General features: G+C 35.3%; 1 pseudogene; it reads left to right on the top strand.

The window, feature by feature from the left end:
* Positions 1–380: 380 nt before the first annotated feature.
* LOC150063421 (putative ribosome biogenesis protein RLP24 pseudogene) lies at positions 381–887 on the top strand (annotated as a pseudogene).
* The last annotated feature ends 15,909 nt before the right edge of the window (positions 888–16,796 follow it).

Here is a 16,796-nt window from a genome sequence, read left to right on the forward strand (position 1 = left end):
GAAGTAGATCTGCGGCACTGTCCTTGAGGAAAAATACTCAGAAATAGCACTCAGTTCCTGAGTTCAAGCCCCAAGACCAGCACAGAAAAAGTAAAGAAGTGCCATGCGCACGGTGGAACTTGATAGTATTAGCTCAGGTGATCAAGCCAACAAGCAATAGCAAGACAGCACCAGAGATATAAGGATTGCTACAATATAGAATGCAAGATGTCCAATTTTTTAAAAATGTAATTGTAATTATGAGGCATGCAAATATATAGAGAAGGATAGTCCTCTGTTGGGAAAAGGAAAGAAACCACATTAAAAGTGCAATTAAACAATTTATCAACACTTCTGGTGAGGCTGGTTATTCAGTGGGCCGGTGTCCACGTGGGCTCAATATGTGGATTAAGAAGTGTCATTTCTCTTCTCCTGGCCATGGCATCATGTTCATCGGCAACGACTGCTAGGTATTCAGATTCTGCAAATCCAAGTGTCACAAAAAACTTAAAAAATTAGCGCAACTCTCACAATGTCAAGGAAGGTCGGGAAAGAGTTGATGGTGGACAGCTCCTCAGAATTTGAGAAACGTAGAAATGAGCCTGTGAAATACCAGTGGGACCTGGGGAAGGAGACCATGGATGCCAGGAAGAGAGAGTGGAAGGGAGCAAGCAGAAACGCCAGGCCAAGTTCATCATGAACAAGATTGAAGAAGAATGAGGAAGGAGCTACAGAGAGTCCAGAACACGGAAGAAGTGCAGCAGAACATCCACCTCAGGCAGGCCCCACTGGCAGGCAAAGGGAAGCAGCAGTTCCAGCAGGACGTGGACATGGAGGAAGCGTCTCTAGCATCGTGCTGTCCACATGTGGACCCTGGGCCATGGTCCAGGGAGACACGGAACTTTTGAAGCACTGATTGGTTGCGTGAGCTCACTGGGGGTGTTGCTCTCTGCACAGCCTCCACTGCGGGGTGAGGATGGCATCTCACTTTGTGCCCTCATCTCTCACCCTATCCATTGTGCACAGGACCTGGTAGGCTCAGGGCCTCCATTGCATCTGCTTAATTGTGTGGTGTCTAGGTACAGGCATTGGGGACAACTGATGCCCTTGTAATAAAATGATTCTCATTTAAAATAATAATTTATCCAGCTGGGTGTTTGTGTCTCACGCCTGTGATTCAATCTATTGAAGTAACTGAGCTCAGGAGGATTCGTGCTTTGAGGATTACCTGATCAGAAAAGTTGGCATGATTACTTTTCCACAGATATTTATCCTAGGCTGGGCTTGAATTTAGGATCTCCAGATAATCTTCTCTCAAATATTTAACATTAAAATTTATAGGTGTGAATCACTGATCCCTTCCTAGCTTGGTGTTTGCTTGCAATCTAGGATCACCTATACTCAGTTCTGCTGTGAGAAAATTACCACACAGCAGATAAATGCATCTTTTTGGTGGTCCACACAAATATGCACATATTCTCATATGGATAACTATTTACATTTGCTGCCATTAGATGACAATTAACTCACACCTTGAGCCAAATATAATGGCAATGCCTATGGCAGAGGCACTGCCGATGCCATAATCAATTTTGTAGGTATTTACATACATTGGCATGAAGATCACTGAAGAAGACTACTTAATTTGTCAATCAAAGATATTTAAAAATGCTAAAAAAAAAAACCCCACCTTTTAGGTCTAGTTTCAAGAAGAAGCAGTCATTTAACAGGTATCATGTGTCAGGTGACAATGGCTAATATCTATAATCTTAGGTACTCAGGAAGCTGAGATCTGCGAATTGCAGTTTGAAGTTAGCCCTAACAGAAAATCTGTGATACTTGACCTGCAATGAATAACCACCAAAAATTGATAGCAATTGAGCTGTGAATGAAGCAGTAGAATGCCAGCTGTAAAGGAGTCCAGGCTCTGAGTTCTAGCCCTAATATCAGCTTCTACCCAAAGAATATCCATGTATAGATTTTCATTATCTCTTGTGTTATCTCATAGATGTATAGGAGAGAGCTACAACTTTGAGCAAATTAGAAAAGAACTAAGTCCCTTTTTCATAAATTTCTTATGAAATATTAACAATAACCAGTAAATAAACTTCATGAATCTGTTTTCTGAATTCTAACAATTGTAGAAATCTAATTAAGAAGTGAAGCCATTCAATTTTTATGTGTAGTTCTTGTCTTAATGTCCAATGAGTATCTTTTTGCTAAGATAACATTAAAATTGAGTTAAATTCTATACACATATAGCACAACAAACATTAACTATTGCACTGTACTAGAAGCAGTGTCCAATTATAGTTTGGCTAATCTTGAGGAAAATGAATATCAGTTACAATTAGTGACAGAAGACGATTCTCATCCCCTCAATCCGATTGCATATTGGATGGCATTTCAATGAATCCTATATTTATGTTCTTTTATATTTTAACTTTTTGCCATACAATATTTTCAGTTTAATCAAAAGTCAACTTAGAAAGGCCATTCTGCCTAAGGGATATTTTTCCATTAAGTATTATGACATATTGGTGGCCTTGAGGGATTATTGGTTTTTGAAGAAATATTAACAGCTGGAAATTTGCATTTTAATACAGTTCTCCTCAGCTACTCAAGCAATTTTATTTTTTAAGACCTGTGACAGGTTTCAAAGCTTTAGTTCTAAAGCAATCTAGTCAAGTAGAGCTAACATAATTTTATTATAAATAACTAAATTTCTAATGATTATTTTTCCCCACCAGAAAATTTTAGTTTGAGATGTCAGAGAAATCAACACCCAAATTTTATATCTGCATTAAAACTAGACTTGATAATTAGAAAAAGTACAGAAGAATTCTCTTTTAAGCTTATACTTTCAAAACTTGAAGAATAAGAAAATAGAATATCTAATTGGGTTTTTCTGATTAGCAGTTAAAAGTGAAGTTGATGCAAAGCAACCCTTCACAATAATTGTCTCAGTCTAGCAAGGTATCTCTCCCTAGGGGAGATGATTTCTGGGATAGCACAAGGAGATTCTGTGAAATGAAAACTGAATCCATTACTTTTGATCCTGGTATTAAATATATATTCAAAACGGCTGTTGAAATTAATTGGAGATTTGGAGTCAGGATCAAGAGACATCACCACTTAGGTCCCAGGGAATAAAGCTAAATGGTAACCTTAACAATTACAAATGGATTTTTCTTCTAAAGAAGACAAAGCTGCTAAATGCCTCAGGATAGGGAGGTACTGGCTCCTTTATTTTCTGTCCAAAATGAAAATCTGAGTGGTTCACTAGTCACTCTAGGCAAATGAATGACAGCATTCTGAGTATGGAAATATGTCATCTGTTAACATCAACTCAAATCACCAGATTTTAGTGCTCTCAGCCCATAGTTAGAAGATGTGTAGTTAAAGTAAGAGAGAGGAAAAGAGTCAACTTACAGTTCTAACAGTATCATAACAGTATCAAGAGGAAATTATCACTACATGGTCATCTGAAAATTTTTAATTAACGTTATGTTGATTAAAATTAAAATTAAATGTTAATTAAAATCACTGTCCTTGGGCTTTCTCAGGAGTACAGCTATACTACTTGAGTACCACTTCTGGCTTTTTATATGTGTGTGGCATTGAGGACTTGAACCCAAGTGTTCATGCATTCTAGGCAAGTACTCTGCCAGTAGGCCAAACTCTCAGCCCTAGATTAGTATTTCCTTTTTTATTCTTTTATTATCTTTAAGTAGTTTTACAAAGCAGTTTATGGATACATGCATCTCAATCAGTGTCACCCCTTGAACATTCTCACCCCCCTTTACCCATCCCTTCCCTTCCTTTTCTTAATTTTGTAATATATACAATGAATTCTTGAGAATATTCTCTTCCCCTTCCTCCTTCATTTGTGTAATCCCTCCTCTTGGCCCCACCCCTCCTCTTGGTGTTGATTTTGTTGGAATTTAACTGTCTTTCTAAAAGAGTATACTATTTGAGCTCTCCATAGGGTGGGAAATTTTCTTAAGAGAACTTGAGCTGGACACTGGTGATTCATGCCTTTAATCCTAGCTACTCAAGAGGCTGAGATCTGATGATCATGGATTGAAGCCATTTCAAACAGGAAGGTCCGAGACTCTGACCTCCTGTTAACCAGAAAAATAAATAAAATTCCAGAAGTAGAACTGTATCTTAAGTGGTTGTAACTGTTAGGGTCCAGTCCCCCAATATTAACGTCTGTGATCAAAGGAACGAGTCTGACACAAAAGCGGAAGTTAGAGTTTTATTCCATGCCTAGCATCGAGAATCATACTGACTGGACCAGTCAGGACCATCTCTAAGATGTGAGTGAGAGAGCGACCCCAGGCGACTTTTATAGACCGCCCACCATGTGGTTGGGCTGGCCATACACAGGTGGCCAATGGAATTCAACATAGTTGATTGATGTCTGGGGCAACCACTGACACCTTTGCTGTTTGAAAGGACCTATCATCTCAGTGGGCTTCTGGCGGCTCTGAAGACAAAGGAAAGGGAGGGAGTTTCCTGGCAGGCCAAGGGGGTAGGGTGGGGAGGAATTCTGGTAACCCCACCTGGTTTTTTATAGCCTTTGCCTTGGGAGATGGGAGATGGGAGATGCCTATAGGGGTGGGTTTTGAGGGAAGTCCCTTTCAGGAATACTGAAAACTTTATTTTTTTAAATTTATTTTAATTTATTTTTTTTTTTGCCAGTTCTGGGCTTGAGCACTGTCCTTGGACTTTCTCAAGGCTAGAGCTGTACCCCTTGAGCCTCAGCACCACTTCTGGCTTTTTTCTATGTATGTGGTACCAAGGAATCGAACCCCAGCCTTCGTGCATGCTAGGCAAGCACTTTAACTACTAGGCCAAACTCCCGGCCCAATACTGAAAACTTTTACAACTTAAGTTGACCCTCTTTCCCCATTTGATTCATTATTTGGCTCCATTTCAAGTCAGCAGAAAATATATAAACCTGAATTATATTTGTTGAATGAAAATAATTTTGCATTCCTGTTAAGATCATAAAAATAAGTGGATAGGAATAATTTCCCAAAACATTTTGAGAGGTTTCTACTTCATTACTTTTGTTACATAATAATTAAAAACAATGTACTGCAAAGCTAGAATAACACAGTTTGTCATATTATGGCCTCTGTATTTTCACGTAAGTGTAATGCATTAAAATGTCACTTGTCGGGGCTGGGAGTTTGGCCTATTTGTAGAGTGCTTGCATAGCATGCACGAAGTCTCAGATTCGATTCCTCGGTACCACATACAGAGAAAAAAAGCCGGAAGCTGTGCTGAGGCTCAAGTGGTAGAGCTCTGGCTCTGAGAAAGCCCAAGGATAGTGCTCAGGCCCTGAGCTAAAGCCCAAGACTGGCAAAAAAGAAGAAAGAAAAAAATGTCACTAGTCCTGAAGTTACATACAGGTTTATATCCCTCATTCTTCTCAATTTATAATGGGATATCTATAAGTAATTTAATTCCTCAGTCTCCCTTTAGTCCTTGCTCAAATGAGATTCCACTCACCTGCCCTTAAGGAGAGCAGGAAAGATGATTGAATAAGATAAAGCAAGACACTGAAATTTCATGCAGAAAACATGCTCAATAAACACTGGTTGCCTATGATGCCTTGTTCCAGGAAACATGCCTGATTTTTTTCCCCACAGCTCCTCAAGCCAAAAAGACATTAGTTATCCCTGACCTGTTTCACTTATATAAACACCTTACTTGACAAGATACAGACAGTATCTCATACAGACAGGCATCTCATAAATGTCATTTGTTTTTGCCCCTCTTTTGTTCCTTTGTGGCTGCTTTAGGAGCCCAGGAAAAAAGATCCTAACGTCTTGATCTTGATGGTTTTGGTAACTCCATTAGAAAAGCGGAACCAAACCATGGGCCCTAGATGTGAAGTCCAAAGTCCAAATAGGATTTTGATAGAGGAAGAACAAATGGATTCCACAAACAGGAAATGGGACTTACATTGAGAGTCAAATAAGAACCTGCCAGATAAAATGTCTTTTATTTTGTAGGTGGGACCAGAGAAGGTAGCATGAAATATCCATGGCTTATTCAGGAACCAGAACTGTGCTTAAAGCACGAACAAATACATGAACAATGAAAATTAGTTCCAGTTGACATTTTCTTTGCTATGCCTCAGCATCTAGAATTTCATATGACTCATAAATGACAATCATGATTATTTCTTAAATAAATGAGGCTCATAGTGGCTTCTGCATAGTGGTTTTCTGATGATACAGCCTGTAATCATCTCACCCATTTAAATGTACTTTTTGAGGTATTCTTGCTTAGTGATTACTCTTTTTTGGTGATATGAATAAGTATGTTTAATTTGACAATCTGAGAAACTGAATTCTCAGTGTTAAGAGAACATATTACCCATGGGCATATGTCTAAGCTTTCCAAAATAAAGAATTTACTGACTAATAGCTTAAAAATATGTTCATGTAAAATAGTAAAATGTTTAATATATAAGAAGAAAGATGGTTTTACCTGTTGATTAGTATTAAGGGAAACACTGAGCTAGGAAATTAAACAGAACTAAACGTACTCTCTCCTTTGCTAAAGTATGAATTCAGTTTAACATATGTCAATAATGGCTAGAAAGGAAAGCCACCAAGAAGTTAAGAAGCATGTGATCATGTTTTCCTCTACACAGACTTATTTAACCCAAGGATTATCAAAGTCCTTCTGAAGTCCTTATTACACTAGATGCACATAACTAAAAGCATGTCGATTATATGTGTGTGTGTGTGTGTGTGTGTGTCTGTGTGTGTATAGAAAGTTAGCAGCAGAATAAAAAATGGTATCTAAAACCAGACTTAAGAAAATTAAATAGTCATAGATGTTCAGTGTACTGAGGTGGAAAGAAATGTATGTCTGCATATGCTCCAATAATTTTAATATATTCAATAACAAAATCGATGCATCTAATGAAAACTCTAATTACTCAATTACCATCCATCCAACTTAGAAAGTACAAAATTTTGCCTTTCATGAATTAACATTTCATTTGGGAAAAGAAATATTGATAAATGCACTTGTGATTATAGAAAATATTTTGTTTATGAGTCTCAGAGCAGAACAGACAGATTAAATGCTCTTCCAAATAACAGAGGTCAAATGAATTCTAAAAAAACTGGCAAGTTCTGTGCCAAGTTTTGTGTCAAATTCTTTTTGCCAGTCCTGCCTACTGAACTCAGGGCCTGAGCACTGTCCTTGGGCTTTCCTTAAGGCTAGAGCTCTACCACTTGAGTCACAGCATCACTTCTGGCTTTTCTCTGTAAGTGGTACCGAGGATTCAAACCAGAGTCTTTGTGCATGCTAGGCAAGCACTCTATCACTAGGCCAAACTCCCGGCCCATCAAATTTTATACTGACCTGCTTGACACTTAAAAGACCAAGCTACTTTACCTGATAAATTCTTCCAGTAAATATGCCTCTGGCTTTGTGCACTCCTTTATCATTTATCACATGCAAAAAGACAGTGAAACATTGGTAAAATATGCTTGAAATCTTTGGACTGAATTCATTTAGAAGGTAGAAAACCAAAGGAGGGCACTCTTAGAAGAGGAGCAGAAAGGCACAATGCCTTTCTCATCATACAAAATATTTATTGAAATGATCTTTAGGAAATAGAAACAAGATGCTTTTATCTTTTGTGCTGCTCCCTGTCTCTTTATTCTGCTTGTTTGTTTATCAGCCTTTGGAAGAATAAGTGGAGGAACAGACATAGAGGGACAGAGGGTGAACAAATGCAGCAATGATACTCACTGGACTCTATGTTGAAAAATGAACTATAAGAATTGTGGGTGGGTATGGGAGGGAAAAACTAGGAGAGAGTGAGGGAAGGGGTGATACTATCCCAAAAGAAATGCATTCTTTACCTGACTAATGTAAATGTAACCCCTCTGAATAATACCTTGATAATAACAATAAAAATTTTAAAAAGAAAAAATCCATCATAAACTTGATTTCTTTAGCTTCTTATATTCAACTTACTTGTATTTAATTGACCTCATCCAACTTACATTATTGTCAGAGAAAAGAGAGTTTTCTGCAATTTAAAGATCAAAAGAAAAGCTCTGTCATCACTTTCCTTGTTTCTCCACTATTCTTGAAAAAAAATAAAACGGGTTTGATTTGGCTTCAAAGTACTATCCTTTTCTACAAATTGATATGAAAGTAGTAGACTTGATTGCTGAAGCAATGCTGTTATTGATGTCAATTCCTTTACTGCAAAATGAAGAATTAAATTTTTCCATAGCCAAATACAGCAGCAGCAATTCATTATTGCTTAACAGTAGTGACTAAGTTAACAGACTAATGGAAAGGAATGGAGGAGCTATGAGACATAGCTTAGGCCAGAAAATAAAAGAAAAATACTGAAATTTACAATATAGCTATTTAATTGTACTAAGAAGCTAACATGTTTGTTCAATCCAGTATCATGTTGATTCTGGGTAACTTAGTGAAAGCAAAGTGTATCTATCTATCTATCTATCTATCTATCTATCTAACAGGTATAATTGCATTTTTAACTTCTGGATTCAGAACTTCTCTCTTTATAAAATGTTTTCATACAGCTTTTATTTATATCTCTAATCTCAAAACCTTTTAAGCAAAGCTTAGACACTTTTTCTAGAGGAGAACACACCTCCTTAGAAAGGGTTAGGGATTCTCTGTCATACAGTGCTATCTACAGGCATCAAACATACATGCATTCAGGTAGAAAAATCTATCATTTCTCTAGTGGTGAACAAAGATATCAAACTCATTCTTGACAAGCTTATGCTAGAAGGCATTCTTGTGGTATGAAGACAAAGATAAACAAATGAAGAAGTAGGTTAATTTCATACAATGACTAATACTATGGAAGAAGTGGGTAATATGTCAAATCAGTGATCAGGGAATTACTTGTTGAAGATGTAACATTTGAACCAGTAAGTGAATAATGAGGAGGATTTAACCAAGTGAAGATCTGAATAGAAATAATTCAGGCTGAAATTTATATAGGAAGAGATGACAGTGATATTTTATATGAAATAGATAATATTTTAAATACTCAATTGGAGGTTTCTATAGCACACAACAGCTTTTGAACATTTGGTACACCTTTTAAAATACATATTTATACAGTTATTTGTTGTATACATATGCTTTAGCAGTCAAATGTGTCCTTGCAATTCTGGCAATGCGTCTTAGGGTAAGGTTAAGTCCATGCTATGCTTTCTTTCTTAAAAAATATCCAGGTTCTCTGGAAGCTGTAATACAGCATGAATATTAACTTAAAATCAATTACACAATAACTCATTCCTCTCTAAGGATGAAAATAATAAGCTAACTTTGAATTAACTTCCACTTTAAAAACATGACTTCATTTAAAGAGCTTAGTGTATTCTGAGAAAGTTGATATCCTCATGTCTCTTCATTAGAGGCCTTATGTAGCTTGGATAGAAATATGAAAAATGGTCATTGTGAAATAAACATCCAATAAAATAAAATTTATATGATGCATACATTAAGTCAATTCAGAATATTTTTCTGGATACTTCACAATGTTTGGAGTTGTATAGTTGCATTCTATACATGAGAACTGATGCTCTGCCAATATATGTGCTCTCTCATGGATTAAGCAAGCACATTCTAAACTAGAGTCTTAAAACTCTTTTGTCTAATGATCACTTTAGGACTGAATTCTACAAAGGGAGTATACTTAAGAGTTCTAGAAGATTCATATATTTGACTAAGTTAAAACCAAAGACTTGCTAATGCTATAATCAGACTCTTGTACTGGACATGTCTGCTCTTGTACTGGTTGTGTCTGCTTTCAGAGAATGAAATATGGAGCTTATGAAATTTATGAATTCCCTGAAATGCCACAGGCCAGTACATATAATTGTTTGTTAGGTTGTGGTAAGAGGGATGTAATCCATGTCTTAGAGGCCAAATAAAAGGCATAGTCATGTGATCAGAACCTTGGGAAATGGGGTTGAAAATTTCACCATACAAAGTGGTTGTCTGCTTGATTTTATAGCTCAGATAGATATTTAGGATGAATATTTATGTTAAATAGTCATTATAATATGGTTTATTGAAGACTATGGACTTTGGTAGTAATTAGAAAAATATGCTAAGATGAGAAAAAATTGTGTGGTAATTCCAGTAATCAAACAAAAGGTAAATCTGTGTAGTAAGTATGGAAATGTAGATTTAAAAGAAGATGGGATTTTTTATGGATGGATATCAGAGAGAAGAGTGATTCAAGATAAGAGCAAAATTTTGTTTGTATATATGCTGAGAGGTAAAAAGATGAAGGCAATAGTGCCTTTCTTGAGATCAACATCCATGAAAAAATTCTTCTGGTTATCCAGGTAGAAGGGAGAAACATCAATTTAGTAGGATACAGACAGGGAATAGGGATGGAAAAGTGGTGGCAGACTGTGAAATAAGATGCTTTTGAGTTGGAATATCAATCTGAACAGGAATAGTAGACAGTAAAGCTGAGGAAAGACCTCTGTTCTTCCTTGAAATAACAGTAATACCTGCTTAAAATGACTGACATAATTGCAAAGAAAATTTGAGAATTAAAAAAATCTATTTTTATTTGCGTTGATTAATTGTTCAGAGTTGTGTATTTTAACATTTCCAAATATACATATGATGTATCTGGGTTAGTTACTCATTCTTTTCCCTCCTCTCCTTCCTCCTCTCCTACCCCTTCTTTCCCTCAGCCTACCATCTCATCCAATCTCCTTGTTTCCAATTCATATGCTGAATTTGGAGGTCTAAAATCCACATAAAAGTGAGTAAACATGACCTTTATCTTCTGAGCCAGGATTATCCCAATATGATTTTTCCAGATTTCTTTGTAAGTGGAATTGTTTCAGATTTTTTTATGACTGTATATTTCATTGTATACAAACACACACACACACATACACATACACACAATGCTTGATTCATTCATTGGTTGTAGGTTATCTGGTTGTTTCTATAGCTTGGCTACTGTGAATAGCTCTTCAATAAACATTTATATGAAGGGGACACTATTGTGTCCTGCTTTACATTCATTCAGATCAACACCCACATTTGGTATCACTTGCTTGGAGGACAGTTTTATATTTAGTCCATTTGAGAAATCTCTACTCTGTCTGACTTCCATGGACTGCCCAAGTTTACAGTCCATCCAACAGTGTGTTTGTCTCATTTTCCTTTTCCTCCATATCCTCACCAGCATTAGTTGCTTGTGTTCTTCATGCTGATAATTATGACTGGAATGAGATAAAAGTTCAATGTTGTTTTGTTTTCATACCTTTATGGCAGGGGATTTTGAATATTTTCATATATTTATTAGCTATGTGTACTTCTTTTGTTGAGAAATGCCTGAGTAAAAATTATATAAAATGTGTTTGCATACACACATACACATGAGAGAGAGAGAGAGAGAGAGAGAGAGAGAGAGAGAGAGAGAGAGAGAGAGAATAGAGAAACAGATGAGAACAGAAGGAGACAGAGACAAAGCAAGAAGAAAAGATACAGATAGAGTTTAATTACGGTATCTTGCATTCTCTAAACAAGTGGTTAGTATTGGTTGCTTGAATAATGAAGAAATGGAAATAGGAATAATATTTCAATAATGAATAGTGCCCATGACATTTCTGGGGCTTGAACTCAGGGCCTGAGCATTATCCTTGGGCTTTCTTAAGGCTAGTGCTCTACCATTTGAGCCACTTTACCACTTCAGGCTTTTTATGTGTACATGATACAAAGTAATTGGACCCAGGGCTTTGTGCATGCTAGACAATCACTTTAACATTAGATGACACTCCCAGCTCCAGAAGTCTCCTCTTAAGGATGAGTTTCATCTGTGCTAGCCCATGATTTGATCCTATTATTTACCTGATTTTTAAAGTATTTAAGAAGAGAATAAAGTTACTGTGGTTACAAAGGAAATCAAGTTAATAAAGTCTTCCCAAATTGGCAAAAGACAATTGATAAATGAGTCTGGCAGGCTTGCCTTCTACTTCATGTATAAATGATTCATGGCACTTCTGTATCTGTGACACTTTCATCATTAAAAGTTTATTTAATTATTAGTATCATGCTCCTTTCTATTAGGAAAATCATATTTTACATTGACCAATCCTTGTGAATAGAGTGATCAATGTCACTGTGTCAATTCACTTGGGAATCTAAATATCATTTCTTGTAAGTTGGTGAACCTGGGTATTGACAGGTTAAACAGGGCTCTGGAAATATCTACACATATTCCATTTAACTCTTCTTTGCCAGCAATAGAATCTATCTAAAATGGATTTCTTCTTGTTTCCAATTTATATCTTTTAGGTTCCGAAGTGGTGATAAATTCACTGACCATGCTCATTCCTTTCTGTTTTTCTTGGATTAATTTACTTTGCTACAATCTAATTTTAAACTCACGACAAATACAATAATCACTACCATTTGAAAATTAGCAACTGGATGCATAGGCTAACCACATCTATTATTTTGTGTTAATGTTGATTGTTTCCAGTTTGTCAAAGTACATTAAAAACATATTATGATATTATGCAAACACTGAAAGTAACATATTTTAATGTATACACCTCTTCTCTGTCTTCTGTCCCAAATTTGAAATTCATTATTAAGACTGATGTTTAATTCCTCTGTGCTTGCAATTGAATTCTTCATTAGAACAGATAGTAACTGTTTATGAGAGGAAATCAAAATTCCTCCAACCAGAAGTGGATTTCTTTTCCTAGTTGGTTGTCAAGTTCAAATAGTGGGTTGTTTTACTTTCCTTTCCATTGGTTTTGAAGAGGAAAATACCATCATACTGGATTAATGGAATTAACAAACAAAATGTAACCATAGTCTTTTAAATCAGAATTCTTTTTTCATATTTTTTTATTGTAATTAATAGAAGGGTTACATTATATTCGGCAGATAGAAGGTGCATTACTTCACATACATTGATACCCTTTCTCATGTCTTGGTACCCATTACCCTCCCCCCCCACCCCTCATCTTGTTTTCCCCCCTTCCCTATCCAATTTCAAATAACCAAATACACATATATCCAATATATCAGATAACAAAGTGAGATACTGTAACAATATGAGATAATCAGGGGACAGCAAAAGAGATGAGAGATAACATAGTACATTAAGGACAACAATCACTCATTATATGGCTTTTGTTTCTATATCCTAGAGGTCCTTTCATTTAGCTTCATACTATATGGCCTTATGTATCTAGGTTTTGTTCTATTGCAAATCTCTGCTAGGAGAGCCCAAGGTTTCTACTGATTATGACAAATGAGGTAAACCATTGAGCCTATGTTCTTTGAGTCTGGCTTACTTCACTTAATATGATTTTTTCTAAGTCTTTGCATTTTCTAACAAATGGATAGATGTCATTCTTTCTGACAGCAGCATAGAATTCTATTGTGAACAAATACCACATCTTGTTGATCCACTCATCAACTGAGGGACATCTAGGGTGGTTCCATATCTTTGCTATGGTATATAGTGCTACAATGAACATCGTTGTGTAAATCAGAATTCTTTTATTTTATTGCTTGTCAGAAAGTATTCTTAATTTATAACTTTTCCTTCCTTACTTTTATCTAACCTGGTACAGGACTCTAACAGTAAGGACTGTTTTTAAAATTACCTTTACATTTCATATCAGATTTATTTAAGAATTACTAGAACATCACATATTATAATCATACCCTAGCACTATCACTTTATATTTCTCAAGTAGTTGTTACATTCTCCTCTAATGATAAGATTTAACATAATGAAAATCAGTTAGCAATCCTACATTATAGACATTAGTTTATTTTCTGAAACAATTCAAAAACTCTAAATTGTACAGATTTATTTTTAAACTACATATCTATCATTGCTTTCCATTTTTGTTTTAAAATCTGACTGTAGATATACCCTTATTTATGCAGAGAGGAAGAGAACAGAACAACAAAATTCTGCACATACTATTTTTAGAATCTATCTATATTCTGACTTTAAATAGCTATACATTATAAATCAGCACATTAATGGTAGTTTTTCATTTTTATTGTTATTATAAAAGTGAAATACAAAGGTGTTGCAATAACATAAGTCAGGTAATGAGTACATTTTGGGAGGACAATATCATTAATGATATTAGATTCATAAGTAACTACAAACATACACAACAGCTCTTATGTTTAAAAAAATTCAAAGTTGTTTTTTTCAGGTTTTATTCTCCAAAAATAGAGCACAAGACAAAAACAAGCCTGACACACATCTTCCTAGATTTAACCTATACAACAATTGACAGTAAAGCAACAACATCTCCATTGAAAAGCAAATTCTCTTTCAATGAACACATTTTTAAAACTTAGGTTAGACTTCATTCCCATCCTCTGGAAACTTACTCATTATTAATAAGTTTTGCTGAAGAAAAAGTGAAGGTATTGCATGTATACTAGCTCAAGTTAGAGTTGGTATCTATAAATAGTGAAGCATATTAATTAGATTTATATTTGCATTTCTATTGTCATAAAAATATCTGTGTTCTAATTAGGCCTTCCTGTTATATTGCTCTCATTACTGCTGCTCAGTAAGATATAATCAGCTTGAAATTCACATAAATATGTGAATAATAGAGTTTTTCTTTTAGCAGAAGGGATCTATCCTGGTCTATATCTCACAACCTGAGACTTCTCTAACATTACAGGATTATTCTTGGATTTTTAGAGAATCACACTATCCAATATAGCTAGTAATAAAGAAATGAAAACTAAATTTACTTGTAGTACTTTGAATTTGGACTTTAACCTAAATTTGTCTTTATCCATGAATATAATATTAATATATGTGCTCATATATAACATATATTTATATATTCACAATAAGAAAGCAGAGGTTGTCTTCATATTATATGATGGATTGGCTTGTGCTAACTGAAGCATATCTCATTTGTGAGTAAATTTTCAGTGAAAAAGTACACTTGCAGGATGATTTCTGGTGGTTGAAAGCATTTTATAGGAGATTATATCTGGGCATAGCAGTGCTTTAAAATAGAAAGTAATAGACATCCAAGAGAACGAGGCTGGGAATTTAAGCACTCTGAGATTTGAGTCATTGTAGCCAGAGAGCACTGGAGATCTGGAATTAGGTTTTCATATTTTAATCATAAATATACAGAAAACTTGAAATGCTACAGATAAACTACCGAGAAAATTTTCAGATCTGAAGAGAAATGTTTCATGATTAATTTATTTCATGTTCTGTGCAGTGGAACATGGCCAAACTCCTAGCCCATAATCTACAATTTTTTAAGTGAAAATTCCAGATGAACGAATTTAAGAATGAAAAAGGAGTTTGGCCTAGTGTTAGAGTGCTTACCTAGCATGCACGAAGACCTGGTTCGATTCCTTGACACCACATACATAGAAAAAAGCTAGAAGTGGTACTGTGGCTCTAGCCTTGAGAAAGTCTAACAACAGTGCTCAGGCCCTAAGCTCAAGCCCAGGACTGGCAAAAAAAAATAGAATAGGCCAAAGATGTCTGGAAATTATTATGAAGTTTCCCGTTTGAAGAAAATGGGGAGGGATGGATTAATATTTTTAAGAATGGTACCCTACTGAACTGTAGTGCAAAATCTAGTGTAAAATAGATGTATAATTGAAGTTACAGTAAAGGCTAGGGATGGAAATATTTTGAAGAAATTGTTACTGAATAAATTTTCTAAGTTTGATGAAGGACACTGAGTTAGAGACATAAGAATACTTAAAAAAATAAGCATGATAAATCCAAAGCAAGGATGCCAAACATACTGTATGAGAAATCCTAAAATAACAACAGAAAGTAAAACCCAATCAAAATTTCTTTCAGGGGAATAAATTAGATAAAGATTTAGATTTGCAGAAATGTTTGAGATCACTATAATTTGGTTAATATAGGAGCAAATCCAAGAAACTATGATTTCCCCCTTTTCTCTTAACTTCTTTGAAAAGAACTAACGATTAAAAATTTATGAGTTTATATGTTTATGATGACTATGTAATTAAAATACATATCTCAATAGCACAAAGTATTGCTACAGGTAATTTAAATAAAATTACATTATACTGAGAGTACCTATATTTTATATTAATTTATACAATTATAATTAGGGATGATAACTTCAAGATGCCTGTAGTTAACCTTACAGAGATTTAAGTGAAAGATTAAAAGTTAATTAATTTAAAAGAAATCTGGAATGGATGAAGAAACAATAATACCTCCAAAAATAGTTGTAATAAATTGAAGGTAAATAACAATATGGTAATTTAAGTCTACCCATATTCGTGTCTATGGTTTGTGCCTGACTGTTATTACAATTTCATGAGAAGCATATATTGGAAGACCATTGTCCAGAACAGCTTCACACGAAGTGAGACCCTCTTTGAAGAATAACAAAAATCAAATGGGGTTGGGGTCATGGTTTCAGTGGTAGAGTACCTACCACTCAAGCCAGTGTTGAATAATTAAGATCTATGCATTACAATTCATATGAAGCTTTCTCAACTTAGAAAAACAACAATAGTGCAATAAAAAAATTGGGCTAGGTGCCAGAGGCTCACACCTGCAATCCTAGCAACTTGAATGCTAAAATTTGAGGATCAGGGTTTGAAGCCAGCCCAGACAGGAAAGTCCTTGAGAATCTTACCTACAATTGACCACCAAAAGACCAGAAGTGGAGTTGTGGCTCAAGTGGACACACACACACACACACACACACACACACACACACACACACACT

This window comes from Megascapheus bottae, chromosome 5 (genome assembly GCF_031878675.1).
Source record: "Megascapheus bottae isolate mThoBot1 chromosome 5, mThoBot2.hap1, whole genome shotgun sequence".
In the NCBI taxonomy this organism is placed as follows: domain Eukaryota; kingdom Metazoa; phylum Chordata; class Mammalia; order Rodentia; family Geomyidae; genus Megascapheus; species Megascapheus bottae.